This window comes from Arachis ipaensis, chromosome B06 (assembly GCF_000816755.2).
Source record: "Arachis ipaensis cultivar K30076 chromosome B06, Araip1.1, whole genome shotgun sequence".
Lineage (NCBI taxonomy): Eukaryota > Viridiplantae > Streptophyta > Magnoliopsida > Fabales > Fabaceae > Arachis > Arachis ipaensis.
The window spans coordinates 28779832-28803521 of record NC_029790.2 but is presented as its reverse complement, the minus strand read 5'-3'; the positions used below and the strand labels follow the sequence as shown (position 1 = coordinate 28803521).

Genomic DNA, 23690 nt, shown 5'->3' with positions numbered 1-23690 from the left:
AAAAGAAGATGCCCGAGGAGGTGGACCTCATCAAGCCCCACCAGCAGCCATGATCTTCATAAATTGGAACTGTCGCGGGTTGACGATCCTTGCGATAGTAGCTGAATTGCTAAACTTTCATAAGCATTTTAAGCCATCCCTTTTGTTTCTTATGGAAACTAAAGCTATTAAGCAGAGTAGAGATAGAATTTAAAAGAAGTTAGGCTATGATAACATGTTTTGTGTGAAAACCTGGGACATGTCCGGGAACCTTTGGATCTTTTGGAAAAGTAATATAAATATTTGTGTTTATGTTTGGTGTCATAATTATATTAAAGCTAATATAACAAGTAGCAATAATAAAGAGTGGGATGAAATTTTTGTGTATGGGTATCCTGATTACAGAAGGAGAAGAGAATTTTGGAGAGAACTTGCAAATGGAAATGCTAATTCAGATTTACTAAAGATTTTCATAAGTGACTTTAATGATGTTATTTCTCAAGATAAAAAGATTGGCTTACATCCTAAACCAAGTAGTCAGATCTAAACTTTCAGAAAATTTGTTGGAGAAAATACTCTCATGGATTTACAACTGAAAGGAATGAAATACACGTGGTTCAACAATCTTAGAAATAGTTTTGTCACGAGGGAGAGGATCGATAGAGCGATGGCCGATTGGGGATGGAGAAGGCTCTTCCAACATGCTACTCTTACGCGTTTACCATTTGTAAGTTCTTATCACACACCCTTGGTACTTAATGTTGATCCCAAAGGAAGGAGAAGTAATTGCTTCAAGTTTGAAGCCTATTGGGTAGATCATAAGGATTGTGAAAATATTGTGAGAAAAGGTTGGAATAAAAGTGAAAGGACAAGTAACAATCGGTGGATTCATATCACTCAGAGGATAGATAATTGCAAGAAGGAGCTAGCTAGGTGGAGCAAGGCGATGTTTAAGTGGGCTGATATAGAGAAAAAAATGATGAAAAGAAAATTAAAACAAGCTTAAGAAGGTGATTTTACTATGGAACAGCAAGAAACAATTCATTACTTAAAGAAAGAAATAACCCGGTTATGGAAACAAGAGGAAAAATACTAGGGTCAAGGGACCAGAGTTAAGTAGTTAAAGACGGGTGTTGAGTTTGAAGAACTAAAATATTAAGATGATGATTAAACATTATTGGGTTATTATCAAATTATTTGTGTGATTTATTTTTAGTATGTAGGAAATTAATTATATCACACCGACCCAAGAAGTATAAAATACGGGCTCACATACACACACAATTATCGCCCAAGAGTTATTTGTTCCATCACAAAAGCTTTTCATCATATACAAAAACAAGACTCTAGCAAATAAAAAAAAGAAAACATTGGCCCAAATAAAAGCATAAAGCCCAAACCGGTGATCCATATCCAAATCCCATCTTATAACTTAGTTTCTAACTAAGTGTTTCAATTCTCATTTCATTAGAACACACCACACCACACCACCAAACCAAATCCTCTCTTCTCTCTCTTCTCTTTTCTTTTACATCACATCACATCACATGAAATTTTAGAAGCAAGAAGAAAGAAAAAGGAAGCTCTGAAGCTAGGGCAAAATGAAAGATAAAAAAGGGGTTTCCAATTTCAAGCAAGAAGAGAAGGTCAAAAGAGCTATAGTAAAAAGGCAAGATCACATCAGAAAAACAAATTACAAGCACAAATCTGGAAAAATGAATAAAGAAAACATGATGGTGCTCTATTATGAATCAACGCTCAAAAATCAAACTTAGGGCCAAAGTAAGAAGAAACGGTCCAGATTCAAGAGGCAAGATAAAAAAGTTTGAAAGAGAAGATTGAAGGTATGGTTACATGTCTGATTCGGTTACAACTTCTACCCCTTCTCTCCTCTATGAATGCCGCTACTACATCTAATTTTGGAGAAGAAGTCAAACAACGTGTTGAAGAAATTTCAAGCCTAGGAAGCTTCATTCCTCTATTAAAGGGATAAACGGCCAATGATTGAAGTAATGAGTGAGAGCACAACCGTTTGGGTTCCCATAGCTCACTGAGCTGTTTATTCTTCTCCTTTATGGTTTTCATTGAGTATCTCTTTTTCTTAGTTTAGTCTTTCTGTGTTTCAATAGTAAAAGGAAAATTGGTGAGGTTTGTATGTAAAAGCCATTGAGTGAAAAAAAAAGCAAAGAGTTAGACTTTGAGAAAAAATCATAGTTATTTCAGAAATTCTTTGTAAATTTTTTTGTTTTGTTGTCATGATCTTGAGGGGATTTCCTTACAAGTTGGGTTAGCACTTTACTGTTGAAAGTTAGGGTGAGTTCCTACTTAAGTCTGGTTTGGGTTAGAAACTAGACTTGTCCCAAATAAGATTAGGTAGAATTCTAGGGAGAATTGGTGAATGTAATTCTGTTGAAAGATAGTGAAATTTTACCACTATTGTGATGGAGACTAGATGTAGGCTACATTACATTGAGTAGCTAAACCAGGACACATCTGTGTGCTATTATTCTTTCTCTTCTCTATTTCTGTTTCTGTATCAAAGGAGACAAAACATAAGTATCTCCTGACTCTATTATCTAGCAACGCTTTGTTATAACACTCCTTGCACTTTACTCAGTTTTGGCTCTTACCGCGTTAAGAGACAAAACCACAGTCTCTATTATTTTAGGCTCATTGTATCTTAACTAAACTCAAGGATTTAAAGAAAGCAAAAAGGAGGCCAAGATTCAACCCCTTCTCTTAGCCACTGATAACCATCAATCGGTATCAGAGCTTGGTCTTAAAGAGATCAAGTTTCACAGCTTGGGGCATTTTGTCCCCTTTTTATTGCTTTCTCTTTTTCTTTTCTTTTACTTTCCTTATTTTTTTTCAGTGAGTTAATGCATATGATTAATGTTCTGGATGCATGAATAAGTGCCCAAACTGTTTTCACATTTTCATATAAGAATATAAAATACCCAATTTCCTAACCAAGTATTCCCCAACCCAATTTCTCCACACTTAATTCATGTACATCTCACTAGTCTAAGCTAACCAAGGATTCAAATTAGGGACATTTATTATTTTCTGCTTAGAGTTAGTGATGTGCTAAAATAAAGAATAAATGGGGTAAAATAGGCTCAACATTAGTTTGCAAGGGGGATGATAGGGTAAGGCCATATGGGTATGTGTGCTTAGTGAAACGAAGGCCTCAATCATATAAGTGCATGCATACATCAAACAGTGAAAATATAGAATCAAGCAAGACAAAGATTATAATTTTAAAGAGAACAACACATACCAAAATAAAACATTGGTCAGTAAGATGCAACCAATCAAATAGGTTCAAAGGTCTCACTGGGCGTGTGTGTTCAAGCTCTAAAACCATGTTCCAAAAATAAATTCCTTCAAGAAATGTTCAACAAAAAAAATTTTCAAATTAGTGAAATGCTTTAAAGAGTGTCTAGTAAAAGAAATTATCACTTTAACCAAGTAGTACCTAAATGCAAGTAACTAACTACTCCTGCAAGTTATCCTATCTAACAAAAGAAAATAAAATATTGGTGTTGAGAGAGAGAGTTGTTACCTTCGGGAGTCAGTTACCGATCTCCCCACACTTAATGCTTAGCACGGTCCTCCGTGCCATCAATGATTCGCAAGGTGGGTCTGGGATCACCACTTTCAATGGCCAAATAATGGGGGACAGGGGCGCCTCCGTGTCCATAGCTTGATCGCTTGTATCGCCATCAATGGAAGTAGAGCCCGAGGTGTCGGGGTCCTCTGGAGGTGGTTGAGTACAACCAATGAGCTCCTTCAAGTAGTTGTAGCGGCGCTTGTTGCGGCGCTCAATCCGTCGGCCTTGCCGGTCTACCTTCTCAAGGATCTCAAGTAGCAACTGGTGGTTAGATGGTGGTGGTGCATGGGGTGTTGATGATGGTGGGGCGGAAGATGATGGAGCCTCCAAAGACGGGTCGTCATTCAGGCTCTTAGGTGGCACTTGTGGCATGATCCACTTTCCATAGGGAACCAGTTCATTCACTAAGGGGATTTTACTCTTTACGTCATCCGCTTCGTGCGGAATGCCAGCTGCAGATGCTAGTTCCATGACCAAGGTTGGAAAGGGAATGTTACCAACCGTGTGAACGTGGCCCATGACCCAGCGGAGGAGTCTAGAGATGTTAAGCGGCCTCTCATTCAAAATGCACCATACAAGCACGGCCATGTCCCCGGTGATAGAGGACTCATGAGTGCTCGGCCAAACATAGTAGGACATGATCTATTGCCATACGCGAGCCTCATCTGTCAAAGCATTAGCTGAAAGCCCCTTTGGGTTAACCTTGCTTTGCGCATAAACCCAAGTGCTTCCGGACTTAGCAATTGCCTTAAGGACGGAGTCCCAATCAAAAGTAAAACCTTTGCGGGCAATTTTTGCTTTGTGGAAGGCTTCCAACCCTTCCGGATTTGGTGGGATGCCAAGCACTCGGTGAAGGGCGGCTTCTAAAATTGGGACTTGCTTCCGACGCATATAGATTGAGTCAGGGGTCGGGGAGTGGTAATTAGCATAAAATTTATCGACCCAAGACAAGTTAACTTCAATTGAATCTCGATTCAAGAAACTCCAACGTCTCTTCTTCATTCGATCCTCCACATATTGTCTTAAATGGTCCGGTACAAAGAGGAGGCGGTCACGGTGGAGATTACGCTCTATAATATTGGAATACATCCTTTCACAATAACGGTTGGCGAATCGCGCTGTATCCTTAGCGGGAATCTTCTTGTCTGACTCATCAATGCAGATATCCACTTTGGATTTCTTAGAAGGCTGCCGATTGGTGGGTGCCTTTGGTGCTTGCCTTTTAGAAACCGTTTTCTGAGAAGATTTCTCCTTTCGTTTTGTGGTTATCATACTAAAAATTAGGGAAGAGGAGAATTGTAAGAAAACGAGTAAGGATAGTGAAGAATGCATTAATAAGATAAGTGTCATGAAAAAAGTAGCAAAGAATGCAAGAATAAATGCAAAATTAAAGTAAGGGTTCATTGAAACTTTTTCACAAACACGTGTGTGCATTGTATTATTCAACAAGCAAGTAGACAAAACAAACATATAACACCATGAAAAGAAAAAATATCCAACAGAGCAAGTATGACCAATCAATCCAATGAATTTATAAAAGTAATGGAAAATAGTGATCCAACACCAATTGCAAACATACAATAAATTGAAAAGAAAAGAACTAAGACTAAGCAAGAAATAAGAACATCAAGTGCAACAAAAAGAAAACAAAGTGATGAGATGTAACTAAATTAAAGGAAAATAGAAAAGATAATGAGGGAGGAGTGAAACCTTGAATGCAAGAAGGAGTAGTAGTAAGTGGAAGTAATAGAGAAAGAATAGAGGGGAAGAAGGAAGAGGGGTAATAGAGAGAAGAGAAAAAGAGCGCCAGAGAACAGTGGTCACCGGTGGAGGTCCGCCAGAAAAGGGGGGAAGAATAGTGAGAAGGGAAGAAGAAAGAACAAAGAAGGAAGGGGGGTAAAAGAAAGGAAACAAAAGAAAGGGGGGAACGACGCAGAACTAGGTCTGCATGTTTGGAGTTTAAAAACGGATAGTGACGCGTAAGCATCGGCCACTGATAAGAAGATTTATACTGGTTCGAAATTTAACCAAATAATTTCGTTGTGAGCATAGCCCAAACCAAATAAGAAGATTTATACTGGTCCTCAAATCAAATTTTAATAATTGGTTGTCACAAGTATAAACCCCAATCAAAATTAACCGAAGTATTTAAACCTTGGGTCATCTCACAAAGAATTGCAATAAAGTGATCAATTATTGGCTATGAAGAAACATGGGGGGTTTGATTTGGTAACAAGGGCAAGAAAATAAATGATAAGAAAAGTAAAGCAAACAACTAAAGAAAGCAATTAATAAAGAGAGACATTCATGGCAAGGATTGAGAATATAGACTTTCTAGCCTAGTCACTAATCATAACACAATGATTAACAAGAGTTTATCCTATTTCGTCATCTTCAACATCGGGAGAAAGTACAATATCATCTCCAACATAGGAAGAAAGTCAAATAGGACTAGTTAATCTCAATCCAAAAGTCCTAATCAACTTACTAATTGAATTAGCAAGAGATTAGAGTCAATGGAAACAATATTAACTAACAACTCTAGATCACCAATCTAAAATGGTTATTAATGACTCAAGATTGCCCAATTTCTCTTTCCAAGCCAAGAATGCTCAAAAACTACTCTAACATCCAACCAAGCATTTTATTAAACACTTGGAAGGTATAAAAGAAAAGTATGGTAAAAGTGCAAAAAATATAAAATCTACAACTACCCAATGCAAGGAATCAACAATAAACAAAGCAATTAACCATTAGAACATAAAAGAAACATAAAACATCAAATTACATCAAAGGAGAATCAAATTAACAAGAGTTCATCAACATAAAAGAAACAAAATAAAGGAAATGACAAGTAAAACTAGAAAATCTAAGAGGAAAGAACAATAAATTACAAGAAAAAGTAGATGAAAGCAAGAATTAAACCCGAGATCTAAGATGCAATTAACCTAAGAACCCTAATTCTAGAGAGAAGAGGGAGCTTCTCTCTCTAGAAAACTAACCTACATGATGCTAATCTAAAACTAATTGCTCCCCCATTGTCCAATCTTGAATTCTGCAACAAATAACCTTAGGAATGAGTTGGATTTGGGGTTGGTTGGCTCAGAAATCGCCCCAGCGTTTTCACTTCAATGAGGTCACGTGCCTGCTCGTGACGCGTGCGCGGGGTTAACGCGTACACGTCACTGGACAAAATTTCTCCTCACGCATACGCGTGGGTGACGCATGCGCGTGGCTTGCAAATCTCTTTTCACGCGTACGCGTGGGTGACGCGTGTGCATGGCTTTCAATTCTCCAAATGCTCATTTCTTCATGAATTCTCCACTTTTCATGTTTTTCTCTTCACTTCTTCCATCCAATACTTGCCTTATGAATCTGAAATCACTTAACAAACATATCAAGGCATCGAATGGAATTAAGGTGAATTAAATTTAGCTATTTTAAGGCCTAAAAAGTATGTTTTCACACTTAAGTATAAATTTAGAGAGAATTACAAAACCATGCTATTTCATTGAATAAATGTGAGATAAGTTGATAAAATTCCCCAAATTAGGCACACGATAAACCACAAAATTGGGGTTTATCAGCCACGCGTACGCGTGGATTGTGAAGGTGACACGCATGCATCATTCACGCGTACGCGTGAGGGTCAGTTGCGCGTTTAGTGCGGTACCCGCATGGTCTCGGCACAACATTCTGTTTGAGCCATGCAGACACACAATGTTAGCATCACGAAAGCATAACTTTTGGGGACGGGGCGACGCGTACGCGTTGGCCACGCATACGCGTGGGCAGCGCCGCGTCCCTAACACCCCTCTAGCATGAGCCTGGCATAACATTCTGTCTAGGCCGTGCTGTGGCATGGTCCCAGCACAAATTCAGCACAAAAGGAAAATTGGGCATCGACGTGTACGCGTGGTCCACTCGTATGCGTGACTAGTGCCCTTTTTTTTATATGAAATTATAAAATTAACTCAAAATAAAGGTAAACATGCAAATTTAAAAATTAACACAGACACCCAATGAAACAAAGATAAGCAAATAAATAAAATAGAACTAATAAAAAGGAAGATCATACCATGGTGGGTTGCCTCCCGCCTAGCACTTTTCTTTAACGTCCTTAAGTTGGACGGTCTATAAACTCAGTCCTCTTCCTTGGCTAGGTCCTTCAAGAGGAAGATCTCTAGCTCTTTGTTGTTCTTCACTTTTGCACCATGATAAAGCTTTAAACGGTGGCCATTGACTTTGAAAAAGATAGGGCTTAAGGGGTGACTTAGGTGGACAACTCTATACGGTTCAACCTTCTCCACCACGTAGGGTCCATCCCACCTTGACCTTAGTTTTTTTGGCATTAGTCTCAACCTTGAGTTATAGAGAAGGACTTGATCCCCAGCTTTAAACTCCCTTCTCTTGATGTTATGATCATGTACCGCCTTCACCTTTTCTTTGTAGAGCCGTGAGTTCTCATAAGCCTCTAGCCAAATGCACTCTAATTCTTCTAGCTGTAATTTTCTTCCAATTCTGAATCCTCCCAATCCTGAGTTATATTCCTTCACAGCCCAGTAAGCCTTGTGTTCCACCTCTACCGGAAGGTGACAAGCCTTTCCGTAGACTAGGCGGAACGGACTCATGCCAATTGGTGTCTTGTAAGCTGTCTAGTAAGCCCATAGCGCATCTCCAAGTCTAGTACTCCAATCCCTCCGATGAGGTTTCACAATCTTCTCTAGTATGTGCTTGATCTTTCTATTAGACACCTCGGTCTATCCATTTGTTTGGGGATGGTAAGCCGTCGCCACCTTGTAAATGATGCCATGTTTCTTCATCAAACCTGTTATTCTTTTGTTACAAAAGTGAGAGTCTTGATCACTCACGATTGCTCGTGGTGATCCAAAGCGGCAAATAATATTATTCCTAACAAAAGAAAAAACCACGTTAGCATCATCAGTACGGGTAGAAATTGCTTTCACCCACTTAGAAACATAATCAACAGCTAACAGAATATATAAGAAACCATTCGAGTTTGGAAATGGATCCATGAAGTCAATACCCCAAACATAAAAAATTTCACAAAATAACATGAGTTGTTGGGACATCTCATCCCTCTTGGATATATTTCTAAACCTTTGGCATTGGTGGCAAGAGTCACAGAAAAGATTAGTATCCTTAAAAAGTGTGGGCCACCAAAATCTGCAGTCTAAAATTTTTCTTGCAGTTCTTTAAGGACAAAAGTGGCCACCACTCTCAGAAGAGTGGCATGCCTTTAAAATAGACTGGATTTTGGATTTTAGAACACACTGTCTAATTATTTGGTCAGCACCACATCTCCACAAATATGGGTCATCCCATATGTAGTACTTGGACTCACTCTTGAGCTTGTCCTTTTGATGTTTAGAGAATTTTGGAGGAAATGTGCGACTAGCCAAATAATTAGCTATGGGTGCATACCAAGGAAACACCTTGGATTTTGCCTGCAAGCTATCAAGTGAAAATGCATCGTTAATAAGAGTGGAGTCACTTTTAATATGTTCTAGGCAACTCAAGTGGTCCGCCACTAAATTTTGGAAACCACTCCTATCTTTGATTTCTAAATCAAACTTTTGCAATAGCAATATCCAACGGATTAACCTTGGTTTTGACACTTTCTTAGCTAACAAGTATTTCAAAGCCGCATGGTCTGAATATACTACCACTTTGGTTCCAAGTAAATAAGCCCGGAATTTATCCAAGGAAAAAACAATTGCTAAAAGTTTTTTTTTCAGTGGTAGTATAGTTATACTGGGCAACATCTAAAGTTTTAGAAGCATAAGCTACGATATATGGATCCTTACCTTTGCGCTGAGCCAACGCCGCTCCTATCGCATAGTTAGATGCGTCGCACATAATCTCGAAAGCCTACTTCGGTCAGCCCTCTCACAATATGAGCTTGGGTCAAGGCAATCTTCAGCTTGTCAAATGCTTCTATGAAGTCTTCACTCAAGTCAAACTCTACGTCTTTCTGCAGCAGATGGGAAAGGGGTAGTGCAACCTTACTGAAGTCCTTTATAAAACGCCGGTAGAAACCTGCATGACCAAGAAAAGAACGAACTTCCCTCACAGAGGAGGGGTAAGGTAAACCAGAAATAACATCAACCTTTGCAGGATCTACAAAGATACCAGTATTAGAAACAACATGGCCTAGAACAATACCTTACTTTACCATAAAATGATATTTTTCAAAATTCAGCACAAGGTTTGAACTAGCACATCTTTCTAATACTCTAGCAAGATTATCCAAACAAAGGTCAAATGAATCACCATAGACACTAAAATCATCCATAAATACTTTCATACAATGCTCAAGAAGATCCGAAAAGATACTCATCATGCACCTTTGAAACGTAGCTGGTGCATTACATAAACCAAAATGCATTCTTTTATATGCATACGTTCCAAAGGGGCATGTGAAAATTGTTTTCTCCTGATCTTCTGGAGCAATATGGATTTGAAAATAACCAGTATAGCCATCTAAAAAGCAATAGTGTGATTTACCTGACAGACGATCAAGCATTTGATCGATGAAAGGTAGTGGATAGTGATACTTGCGAGTGGCCAACTTCAAGTGCCTATAGTCGATGCACACTCTCCAGGAATTCTGCACCTTTGTAGCCATGAGTTCCCCATGCTCATTCTTCACTATTGTGACGCCGGACTTCTTCGGAACCACTTGTACTGGACTAACCCACTCACTATCCGAGATTGGATAGATAATGTCGGCTTCAAGCAGTCAGGTCACTTCCTTCTTCACAACTTCTAGAATTGTGGGGTTCTACCGCCTTTGAGGTTGACAAATAGGCTTGGCTCCCTCCACTAGAAAAATGCAGTGCTCACAAACTTGAGGGCTTATACCAACTATGTCCGCCAAACTCTACCCAATAGCTGTCTTGTTTCTTCTCAGTACATTAAGCAGTCGCTCCTCTTGTTGGGAAGTAAGTTCCTTTGCAATGATCACTGGGAGCTTTTGATTATCTTCAAGATAAGCATACTTGAGGTGAGGTGGAAGGGGCTTTAACTCCATAGTCAGCTCATGACTTGGCACTTGATCATCCGGAACCACTAGAGGTGCCATGGTGTCTTCATCACATTCAGGGAGTTTCCCCACACTTGCACCTTGAACCATGTTCTTCTCATCAACTGTCTCCTGGTGGACTTTGGCCACAATTTTATTAATAATATCACATTGAAAAAGTGAGTGGTCTTTGATGAGCGGATAATTTATACGCTTTTTGGCATTATTTTTAGTATGTTTTTAGCATGTTTTAGTTAGTTTTTATTATATTTTTATTAGTTTTTATTTAAAATTTACTTTTCTGGAATTTACTATGAGTTTGTGTATTTTTCTGTGATTTCAGGTATTTTCTGGCTAAAATTGAGGGACCTGAGCAAAAATCTGATTCAGAGGCTAAAAAGGACTGCAGATGCTGTTGGATTCTGACCTCCCTACACTCAAAGTGGATTTTCTGGAGCTACAGAAGTCCAATTGGCGTGCTATCAATTGCGTTGGAAAGTAGACATCCAGGGCTTTCTAGCAATATATAATAGTCCATACTTTGCCCAAGATTTGATGGCCCAAACTGGCGTTCAAAATCAGCATCAGAATTCCTAGCGTTAAACGCCAGAACTGGCACCAAAGTGGGAGTTAAACGCCCAAACTGGCACAAAAGCTGGCGTTTAACTCCAGAAAAAGTCTCTACACGAAAATGCTTCAATGCTCAGCCCAAGCACACACCAAGTGGGCCCGGAAGTGGATATTTACGTCATTTACTCATTTTTGTAAACCCTAAGCTACTAGTTCTCTATAAATAGGACCTTTTGCTATTGTATTTGAAAGTCTAATCTTGGAGTAGTTCTATGCTACCTTAGATCACGTTTTGGGGCTGGTCCCATGGCCATGCCTAGACCATGTTCTTATGTATTTTCAACGGTGGAGTTTCTACACACCATAGATTAAGGTGTGGAGCTCTGCTGTACCTCGAGTATCAATGCAATTACTATTGTTCTTCTATTCAATTCAGCTTGTTCTTGTTCTAAGATATCACTTGTTCTTCAACTTGATGAATGTGATGATCCATGACACTCATCATCATTCTCACCTATGAATGTGTGCCTGACAACCACCTCCGTTCTACCTTCGATTGAGTGTTTATCTCTTGGATTCCTTAATCAGAATCTTCATGGTCTAAGCTAGAATTGATGGCGGCATTCTTAAGAATCCGGAAGGTCTAAACCTTGTCTGTGGTATTCTGAGTAGGATTCAAGGATTGAATGACTGTGACGAGCTTCAAACTCGTGATTGTGGGGCGTTAGTGACAGACGCAAAAGAATCACTGGATTCTATTCCGACATGATCGAGAACCGACAGATGAATAGCCGTGCTGTGACAGAGTGCGTTGAACATTTTTACTGAGAGGACGGGATTGTAGCCACTGACAATGGTGATGCCCAACATACAGCTTGCCATGGAAAGGAGTAAGAAGGATTGGATGAAGACAGTAGGAAAGCAGAGAGACGGAAGGGACAAAGTATCTTCACACGCTTATCTGAAATTCTCACCAATGAATTACATAAGTATCTCTATCTTTATTTTATGTTTTGTTTATTTTTTAATCATTCATCATCCATAACCATTTGAACCTGCCTGACTGAGATTTACAAGATGACCATAGCTTGCTTCATACCAACAATCTCCGTGGGATCGACCCTTACTCGCATAAGGTTTATTACTTGGACGACCCAGTGCACTTGCTGGTTAGTTGTGCGAAGTTGTGATAAAGAGTTGAGATTACAATTGTGCGTACCATGTTGATGGCACCATTGATGATCACAATTTCGTGCACCAGTCTTTCGGTGGATGCTTCATAGCTTCATTAAGGTTGAAACTCACTGCTCTTCCATTAATCTCAAAGGAGTATGTACTTGAAAAGGCATCCAATTTAAACCAAGAGGTCTTCAAGAATGGCCAACCAAGCAAGATAGATGATGCTCTTCCAGAGTCATTAGGGGGCATCTCAAGAATATAGAAGTCAATAGGAAAAATCAACCCCTTAATGCTCACCAAGACGTCTTCTGCAATGCCAACCACAGAAATTATACTTTTATCTGCCAAAACAAAACGGGCTGCCGACCTTTTCAATGGTGGAAGCTTCAATGCATCATATACAGATAAAGGCATAATGCTGACACAAGCGCCTAAGTCACACATGCAATCCAAAAACTGCATACCACCTATAGTGCAAGTAACCATACAAGGACCGGGATCACCACATTTCTCTGGTATATCATCCATCAGAGCAGAAATCGAGCTACCCAAAGGAATAGCTTCTAAATCATGAATCTTTTCCTTATTCATGCATAAATCCTTTAGAAACTTATCATACCTAGGAACTTGACAAATAGCATCAAAAAGGGGAATAATTACCTCAACCTTTTTGAATATATCCACTATCTTGGGGTCGAGCTCTACTTGCTTTTTAGTCCTCCTAGCTAGGTGTGGAAAAGGAATGGAAATGGCCTCTTTTAAAACAATGTCTTCCTTAGAAAATCCATCCCTTGGTTGAGCAAGTTCTTCTTCAACCGCCTCTTGTACCTCATCCTCGTCTTCCACATCTTCTACCTCAACAACATCTTCATCCTGAGTGGCTTGTCTTGAGCTTGGCTCCTCGGAACTCCTCTCTTGTATGGTAGTGTCGGACCTCAAAGTGATGGCATTGATTCCACCTTTGGGGTTGGGTAAAGGTTGAGAGAAAAGAGAACTAGAGCTTGAAGGTTGAGTATTGGAGGTAGAGGGTGGTTCCATACGGGATATAAGAGCTTGGAGAGTGGAGGTAAGACCGGTGAGGCTAGAGGTAAGTGAAGTTTGAAGCTCTTTTTGTCCTTGAAGAATAGAACGGAGTGTTTCATCTTGGTTGGAGGAAGAAGAAGGGTAGGTAATTTGCAAAACTTATGGTTGGTTGAGTTGAGGTGCTTAAGCTTACCTTTGGTGAGGTGGTTGGTATCTTTGGCCTTGGTTTTGTTGTTGGTAAGGAGAATTTTGTTGATATCGATTTTGTTGGTAATTATTATTCCACCTTTGGTTCCCACCATTGTCTCTTCTGTAACAACTCTAGTTTTTGAAAATCAAATAATTAGTTATTTGTGATTTATTTTATTTGTTGATAATTTTATTTTAAGAAAATTATTTTATTATTTTATAATTTAAACTAGAAATAATTAATTTAACTTAGCAATATGTTAATAAATAATATTCCTAAATATTTTTAATAGAGTATATTTGATTCTAAAATTACTCTATCTTTTAATTTTATCAAAATATCTATTCATATATATCTATATTACTTTATAAAATCCCTAATTTCTAACCCTAATTCCCAAATTGAATCAGAAACCCTAATTCCCAAATTGAGGAACCCTAATCCTAGCTTCCCTTTGCCTCAGCCGCACCCCACCCCTCCTTCACCCTCTTCAGCTAACACACTCACCCTTAATCCCCAAGTCAGTGCCGTTACCCTCACCACATGACACACACAGAGACTTACCTCTCTTACTCTCAGCCTCACCAACGAACTCACACTCATTTCCTCACTATACACACGCACACACACATATGGAGAAGACAGGAAGAGAGAGCGTCAGCGAAGAAGAGAGAGGAGCAACGCCGCCACCGCACTCCGTCACACCCAGCCGTGTCTTGCTCGCCGTCGTGCCATCCACCCACGCCGAGAAGGAAGAGAGAAACAAAGGAGGGTGGCGTCGCATTTGCTGCGAGCTTGCCGCCAAGGAAAGCCGCCGTGCCATCATCATCGTCGTCCTCATCATGACCTGTCACCGTCGCTGGAGCCAGCCACCTTCGTCGCCGTTCATTCTTGTCGTCGCCGTCGCCGCTGGTCTGCCTTGGAGCCGCCGTCGAGTAGAACGCGAGGAAGAGGAGTTCTCGTCACTGTTGTGTACCCAGTCATCGCTGCTGCTTCCCATCCCGCCGTTGATGATGCCGCCACTGTCACAACCACCACCCGAGCTACTGTTGGCTTGTTATTTCTGTTTGTTGGGTTCAAGATTGCTGCTGCTGTTCTTGCTTTGCTCAGCCTCTGCTTGTGATTTCCGTGAGTTGCCGGAGCCTCTCCCACCATCAGAGCTGTTAATTGGTTGATGCCGCTGCCCGAGCTCCGTTGAAGTTGGTCATTGTCACTGAAGCCTCCCTAGTCGCCACTGCCGCTGCTAGAGTTGATGTTGCTCTGGCTTTACTCTGAATTGTTACTGCTGCTGCTTGGCTGAAGCTGAGACCTTTCACCATCACTGGAGCTGCCCAGAATCATCATGGTAGCTGCTAAGAGAGCAGAACAGATGTTAGAACTGCCAATAGAGCTGCTGAGTTTAGTGATTTCTGCGAGTTTCGACTTTGAGGTAGGGGATTTAACATTTTTAATTTAGAATGCCTAAAAAGTTAATTAGATAAGTGCAAATGGTTAATAATAATTAAGGACTTCTTAATTTACATGAATGACTTGAAATGTGTTTGAGAATGGTTAGCTATTGCAATTTTTCTGAGTTATGATTTGAATTAAATATGGTAGTGAATGGTGATTAAGCTTGTGTTACTTACTAAATTGAAAATATGCTGAGTTACTTATTGAGAAAAACTGACATGTTGATGATTGATGAGTCGAGTTTGAATTGTGATTGGTTAATGCTATGACTGATATTGGTTTTCTGATTTTAATGGATTTGTTGACAATTCTGATTTCATGTGATATTGCTAAATTGGTTGAAATGTGGTTGTGGTTACTTTGAATTATAATTGAAATTAGATGCGGTTGTGAAATGTGACTGAATTATTGATTCTACGATGAATTGGTTGAGATTCTGATTTTGAGTGAATTATTGACTTGTTTGATGTTGAATTGGATATTTGATGTATGGGAATGGCTGTGAAGTTTACTTGTGACTAGTTGAGATTGGTTTTGGTGGTTATTAAAGGATTGGAACTAAGGGATTAAACTATTTTGAGAACCTGTGATTTTCTGAAATAATATAGTAACCTTTAAGAGTATATAAATAATTTATTAATGGTTAGAATAATTTTCTGTGTCATGAGTTATTGATTCTGACTTGGCTGTGATTATGGCTAGTTTCATTGTTGTAAGTGATTAATTGATGAGGTTGATTTTGGTTTGAGGCCATGCTTGTTACCTAAATTTTGGGTTACATTGATTTCTTAATTTGGTTGTTGACTTAAGATTTATTTGAAGATGATGGACATTGTTGCAAGCTGGTTTGAAAAATATTATTTACTGGATATGCTAATTTAACTGGATAATTTTGTGTGGAGTATTGAATTCAGTTTGAATGAACCAAGATTGAAAATAAAAATTGTAGAACGAGTTAAAGTTTATTTGACAAACAGATCTCTTGGAAATTCGGATTTTATTCGATTATGTCAAGTTGGTTGTTATTGTTGATTTAAGATTAACTAGAATTGATTTTGAGAACGGTTAAAGGATTGAAGGTTGATTACTGAAATATTTTCCTAAAGTGTGATCTTTAGAATAAAATGGTAACTTTGCTAATAACTAAAGAACTATAAAAATAACTAGGAATATGAAAAGTTGGTGTTTGGAAGATTGTTGGATTATGTGAGAATTGCGAATTGTGGATTTTCTGATTGCTTGAGAATCTTGTATTTGATAATTGTTGAGAAAGGATTGTTAAATTGTTGAGAAAGAGGGAACCCGTAAGGGTGGCTAAGTCCGAGTTTTAGGGGAGGTGCTGCCGAAATTTTGTAAAATCTGAAGTTTTATTTGAGAGGTTATTTAGAAGATTTAGATTTGGAAAATGATATTATTTAAGTTTTATTCAGTGAAGAAAAGAATTATTCTATTTTAATTTCGATTTACTAAAGAAAGGTTTATGTTTCAAAATTAAATTATTTAAGAAAGAAACTATGGTTTGAGATTAATTCAATATGAAAAGAATTATGTTTTAAGCTTGAAATAAAGGATTACTTTTTAGAAGTTTGATGAATTTATAATATTTGAATTTGACTAGCAAAGAGAGATGATTTTTGAGTCTTTGGGAAGTTAGTAAACTTGAAAAAGAGTTTTATTTGGTTACTTTTAGTAAGAGGGTGATGTTTTGAAAAGTATTTAACGAATTTAAAACAAATGATTTTCTTGAGTCTTTTGAAAGAAAATTAGACTAGAAAATAGTTTTAAAATTGGTTCGAGTTAAGAGGTTGCAAAAGTGGAAGTCGTAAAGTTTGTACAACATGATTGAATAAAGAAAGAGAGAGATATTGTATAAGAATATATAACTGGAGTTAAACAACGAGAATGATAACTTATGATGATAATTTCCCTGATTCTTTTGAGGAAAGATATTCAGTTTATGAAATTGTTGGCAAGGACGTGGGTTTTGTCCCGCTTGCATATTTATGATTATAAAAGAGAATACAAAGCAGAGGACTTGTTGAAAGGTCATTTGTTTCTTGAGGCAACCCAAGAGATGTGTTTATTCATTTGTTGCGTTAAGGCAACTCCAGATATACTTGTATGATTATCTGATGCAGTGAGGCAGTCAGATAGATAATGGTGTGATCACTGAGAACGCTTTCCTACGGTACAGATCCATATTTTATTTCTGTAAGGTAGAGGGGTTATTTCCTGCTACAGAAGTACCGTGACCACCTGTTCCATTTCTATAGTGGCAGAGGGGTTATTTCCTGTATACAGAAGGTGTGTCGGCATACATCCCTGTAGTGGCAGATGTGTTATTTCCTGCGTGCAGTAGACCCTGTGGTGGCAGAGGGGTTATTTCCTATACACAGAGGTATAGCCAACTGGAAAGCCATACCCGTTTCAGCTGCTTCGGGTTACGTCGGGAGCGGGTAGAAACCGACAAATGAGCTCATTACCTGCACTAGGGCTAGACATGCATCATCCTTATTTGCGCATCTGCATTTGATTGTGTTTGCTTGTTTTATTTCTTTGTAATTTGTGCTGTTTGTCTTAGTGACTTGCTTGTGTGTTTGATTAGATATTTTTGTTGATGCTGTGAACATAGTAAAGTATTGAGGAATGGTATTTGTGAAATGAGGTTTGGGTATATTATTTATGTTGCTGATTTACTTAGTTACTGTGATGGTTGAGGAATGCTATTTGTAGCTGATGAATTGCTAATGCGGTTGAGACTTTATGTAAGTAATATGATTTAAAGAAAGGGATTTAAACGGTTTCAAGTACGACTTAAGAAATTTTTGAAAAGGTTTGATAAAGAAAACTACATTGGAAACTTGAGTTAATTATTTGCATGTTAATCATTACTTTTACGGCATTCCCATTCTCTACTGAGAACGTGTGGTTTGTTCTCACCCCAAAATCTTCCACCCTTTCAGTGACACAGGTTCGAAGACTCCATTTGAAGCTGCGGGTGATTGTTAGACCTTATTTATGAGTTAAGTTTTTGATTTGAGTTGCTTTCATAGAGTTCCTTCGTTCTTAGTGTTTAACATTTTTATTTTATATAGAGGGATAGGATTTGTATCTGAGTTTTATTTGAAATCTTTTGTATGTCAGATATTATTACTAATAATTATGTGATTATTATTACTTTGAAATGTTTGCTATATGATTTTGATAAACAAAAACAAAATTTTTCTGAAATTTTCTATAAAACTAAAACGCGATATCGAACTAATAGTAAATAGTTAATAAAGGAAAGCAGGTTGGTAACGCCTTACTTTCGGTGCGATCATGACGTATTGGAAGTTGGGTCGTTACATCTTCCTCCTTGGTTGTAGTTGTCTCTCCATCCTTGGTTGGGATTGTCTTGCCAACCTTGATTGTAGTTACCACCTTGATTATAGTTACCGCCTTGTTGATAGTACCCTTGATTCGGACGGTTGTAATAAGCATTAGTATCCCAAGGTGTTGTCCTCTTAGAGTTGTGGACATTCATCAGTATAGTGAGAATAGCAAGCGCAAATTCCACATACTCTTTGAGGGACTAACTGTTGACATTGTTGTTGTGGAGGGGGTGGAGGTTGTTGTTGATTGAGTTGGAGTTGCTTGAGTATATTGGTCATCTCTCCCAAAGTCTTGGTGAGAGCGGCGGTCTTATTGCTAGAAGAAACTTCCGCAATAGTCTTGGAAAATTATTCCTTTGCCTTGCATGTTGGGTAGACTCAGCTAAATCAGTGATAAGTTGTCACGCTTCCGTCGCCGACTTGTACTTTGTCAAAGAGCCATTACTCGCAGCATCTAAAAGGGTTTTATCTTGAGGCTTCATGCCTTGGCAAAAGTAACTAATTAACACCAACTAGTCGATCATGTGATGGGGGCACGAATCAAGGAGATTCCTAAAGCGTTTCCAATACTCATAGAGAGTCTCTGATTCACCTTGAATGACGCAAGAAATTTTCTTCCTCAATCTATTTGTGACCTCCGGTGGAAAGAAGTTGTCTAAGAATTCCATTCTAAGCAAATTCCAATTAGTAACAACAGCTTCGGGTTGAGTGTAGAACCACTCCTTTGCCTTTTCCTCAAGAGAAAATGGGAAGGCATATAACCAGACGGCAACCCCATCTGCACCATGCCGCCTAGTAGTTGAACAAGCTGTTTGAAAGTCTCTAAGGTGCTTGATGGGCTCTTGAACGGGTAAACCATGGAATTTAGGAAGTAGATTGATCAATGCGATCTTCAGTTCAAAATTGCCAGTCTAATTCAGATGACGCGCTTGAAATGGTTGAAGAGTAAAATCCGGAGCTCCCGCTCCCTTGAAAGTAATTCTTCTAGGAACTGCCATAGTATTGGTACCTAAATCAATGGAAGAGGCGTCAATAGATTTAGTAGGAGAGGAACTAGTTTCTTCCTCAAATGATTCTTTAGATTCAACCTCGGGTACGGTTAGTGAATTAGGTGAAATCCCTTCACCACCCTCGGAGGCTAACCGACGCCGAGCTCGCCTAATATATGAAATCATTTTTTCAACTTCCGGATCAAATGCGGCTAGTCTCGGATCCGGTAATGAACGCATCATTCAATAAAAGAAACATAGAGCTCATGGCAACAAAATATACTAAGAAAAATAAATAATAAATACTACTAATAAACAAAAAGCATACAAACAAAAGATGCAATTATGTAAATATAAATATATTTACACCTACCAATAACTTAGCACACATATGCAACTCTCCGGCAACGGCGCTAAAAATTAATGGGCGGATAAATGCCGGTTAAGAATTTCTGAAAAGTATTTTCTAAAACAGCGTTGCAAGTACAGCCTTAACCAACGAAATTTTCACTATCAATTTCAAATGTATCACAATTAATAATAAATAACCGGGAGTAGAATCCCGGGTCGTTTCCCTAAGAGTTGACACAAGATGCAAATTATTGGTTAGGATTTTCCTGAATATTTTTGAAATTGAGAACGGAGAAATAAATAGCTAGAAATTAAAGCAATGGATAACTAGCAAGAGTTGGTAATTAATCAAAATAAAAGGCCTTGGTTAGGGGAGAGAATTGGAATTTCTATCCTTGTTGTCTTTTCCAAATGTAATAATAAAGGTTCATTGCTCCCACTTAGTTATCTTCTAGCAATTGAAGGAAAGTCAAGTGGACGTCACTAACTCTAGCTCACAAGTCCTAGTTACTTCATGGGAAGGACTAGAGTTAGTGAGATTTGAGCTAGCCAGCAATTTCCAATTACAGATTAATACTTGGGTATAACAACTCAAGGGGTTCCAATTACTCCACCCCTACTCAAGTTGGAAATTTTACTCCATTAACATGAATGCCATTTTCACAAACACATGGTAGGTGTAAATAAAAGACATGAACATTATGGGAAATTAATTAAATCAAAACTGGCACTAACAATAATTAACAATAATAAAACATGCAATAAAAATAAACATAAAAATAATTCAATGTAATAATAAAATTCAAGAGTAACAAGATCCAGACATGAATTCAATAACCAAATGGAAAAGAGTATTAAGGGAATTAAAGAAGAAACTTAAAATAAAATGATGAGGAATGAAGGTAGCAACAACTCTCTCAAGATCCAATTCAAAAATCAAAATAAGAATGCCAAAACCCTAGAGAAAAGTAGGAGGTTCTCTCACTAGAATTCAAAACTAATCAAAAACTAAAGTGAAAAGTGAAGTGTGTTCTGTCTCAGCTCCATCCCAGCCTCTAGTCTACGTTTTCGGGCTTGAAACTGGGTCCAAATCAGCCTAGAAATCGCCCCTAGCGAGTTTTGTTAATTGCAGCACGTGATGCTTTGTCACGCGTACGCATCACTGAACGATGCTGCTGGTTACGCGCACGCGTCAGCCATGTGTGCGCATCGCTCCTCGCTTCTCAAGTCTTTAATTTCTTGTGTTTCTTCCACTTTAACATGCTTCATCTTCATCCTTTAGGCCATTCATGCCCTATAAACCTAAAAACACTTAATAAACACATCACGACATCGAATGGTAATAAAGAAGAATTAAAAATTAACAATTTTAAGGCCTAGGAGACATGTTTTCAATCATAGCACAAAATTGGGAAGGAAACTTAAAAACATGCAATTTATATGAATAAGTGTGAGAGTAGTTGACAAAACCCACTCAATTCAGTCCAAAATATATCACAAAATAGTGGTGTATCACCCTCTGAACTACATGAATAAGGAGACAAGAACTCAGATTAGAGGAATGCTAGGGGTTCTGGCGGAGGCTGAGGACCCAAAAGTGGAAGGCGTCATTATGAAATCCTTCTTAAGAATCAGAGTAGGTATTAACATAACCAGAGCATTGCTAACTGGTTTCTGGTTAGAAGGGAGGAGCTACCACCGTTATGGGTGTTCTGAAAATACGAGAGGTTGTCGGATAGCTACTGCTTCAACTGCGGGATTATTGGACATGAGAAGAAGAATTGTAAAAATCCAGCGACAATGGCATGCTGGGATCCAACTAAGAAAAGTTATTCACCTGGACTAGGAGTAAGTTAAGTTCATCCACTTTCATCCATGGGAGTAGGAGCCTCAAATCAGTATGGGTGGAGAGAAGTAGGGGAGGAGCAAGCGCATGAATAGCAAAGCAATGAAAGAGAAAATGGTGAAGAGTAAAGCATTGAGCATTTCTCACAGCATGATTTCAGGGAGGAAAGTATCTTGGAAAACTAAATAGGGAGAGAAAAAGAGAGAGAGCTGAAATAGGGAAGTAGGTAAAAAAATGCAAAAAATCTCTGATTTTTAGGGACACAAGGTACTGCCTATAAAGTTAAAAATCTAATTAAGGATATAACAAAGAAAAAAAAAAGTAAATATGCTTTCTATATACAAGCCCAAAAGGGGGATAATAGTAATGAGGTTCAGAAGTTAGAAAATATTGGGCCAATGAAGGATGCTGAGCCTAACAACTTAGTTGATTAATTACAAGTGAAGGCTGGAGATGTGGGCTGTTACATGATGGACAAAAGGGCTAGGAGAATAACTAAGTACGTAAAAGGAGGAGGGTTGAACCTTTATCTCCAGAGGAAGTAGAAGTAAATAGCTACAAAGAAAAGAGGAATGGAGGCTTAACCAAAATACAAGAGTAGTGAAAGAAACTATAGGCCAAGAGCTTAAAAGACTGATGATAGCAAAGAATAAGGCCAAACAAGGAATTGAGGGTAGAAAAATACTTAAGAAAGAGGAATGGAATTTGAAGCAAAAAGGAGAAGAAAAGGAATACAAGGAGCTAGCCAAGCATGTACAGGGTAAGGAAATAATAGATAAGAATGCTTACTATGTTAAACTTGCTAGTGATGAGGAGGAAACTGGCATAAGTAGGGAACCTGCTGAATGGAAAGCACAACTAGCTAAGAAGATGGAGATGGGGTTGATTCTGAAGAGGAAAAAGGAGAATAAAGAGGTGCTGATGCTTGCTAATGAGGAATGGAAGGAAGAGCAAGAAGACCCAGAAGGCAAGGCACCGAAGAAAATGAAGAACTTTAGTAATGTTATGGACACAGGGGAGTATGACTTAACTCAGTATGCTTCTAATCAACTTCGGAGAATACACATGGGGCTGAGGAGGTGGGTCTTAACATGCCCCACCCTCAGCCATTAGTATCATTAGTTAGAATTGTCGAGGAATAGTTGTTGCCTCGACAATTTCTGAACTGTATGAATTATGTAAACAAGTTAAGCTGCTCATAGTGTTCCTTATGAAAACTAGGCCCAGACAAGAAAAAATGGTTAGGATTAAAAAAAGACTCCATTTTGATAATATATTTTGTGTAGAACCCCGATGTTTGTCTAGGGGGCTATGTTTGATATGAAAATCTAATGCTAATGTTAATGTTTATTCGTGGTGTGATAATTATATTAAAGCTTGTATTAATATAACTAATGGAAAGGTTTGGCAGGGTATTTTTGTGTATAGAAATCCAGTTTTTCAAAAGAGAAGGAAACTTTGGCAGGAGCTTACAGTAAGTAACAAAAACTTGGAAGAGCCTCAGGCCTATTTGTGTGATTTTAATGACATTTTAAATCAAGATGAAAAGGTAGGCATCCATTTACAGCCAAAGGTTTATTTAGATACATTTAGAAAATTTGTAAACGATAATGCACTTATGGATGTTGATCTTAAAGGTATCAAATTTACATGGTTCAATAACCCAAGAAATAACTTTATCACTAGAGAAAGATTAGTCAGGGTATTAATAAATTGGAAATAGATGCAGATTTATCAAAATGTAATTTTGAAAGCCTCACCATCAGTAAGTTCAGATCATTATGCTCTAATATTAGAAACAAAGCCAATAGAGAGGATAAAAAGGAGTTTAAGTTTGAGGCTTTTTGGGCAAACCATGAAGAGTGTGAATAGGTTATCAAACACAGTTGGTAATCAGATGGTAGAAAAGGGAATCTTTGGGATCAATTTATAAATAAGAGAAAAAGATGTAAGATGGAGTTGAATAAATAGAGTAGGAGGAAGTTCAAAAGAGCAGATAGAGAAATTAGGAAAAGGCAGATTATGGAGTTGCGGAAGCAAGAAGAGAAATTTTGGGGGAAAAAATCAAGACTCAAGTGG

At 38.3% G+C, this 23690-nt stretch overlaps 1 long non-coding RNA gene across 1 annotated transcript; it reads right to left on the bottom strand.

Annotated features, from left to right (window-relative positions):
• LOC107648176 lies at positions 194-15017 on the bottom strand. Its single transcript, XR_001621770.2, has 3 exons — positions 14883-15017; positions 12263-12266; positions 194-204 (listed from the first exon to the last, which is right to left on the bottom strand). It is a non-coding gene; the product is annotated as an uncharacterized LOC107648176 (long non-coding RNA).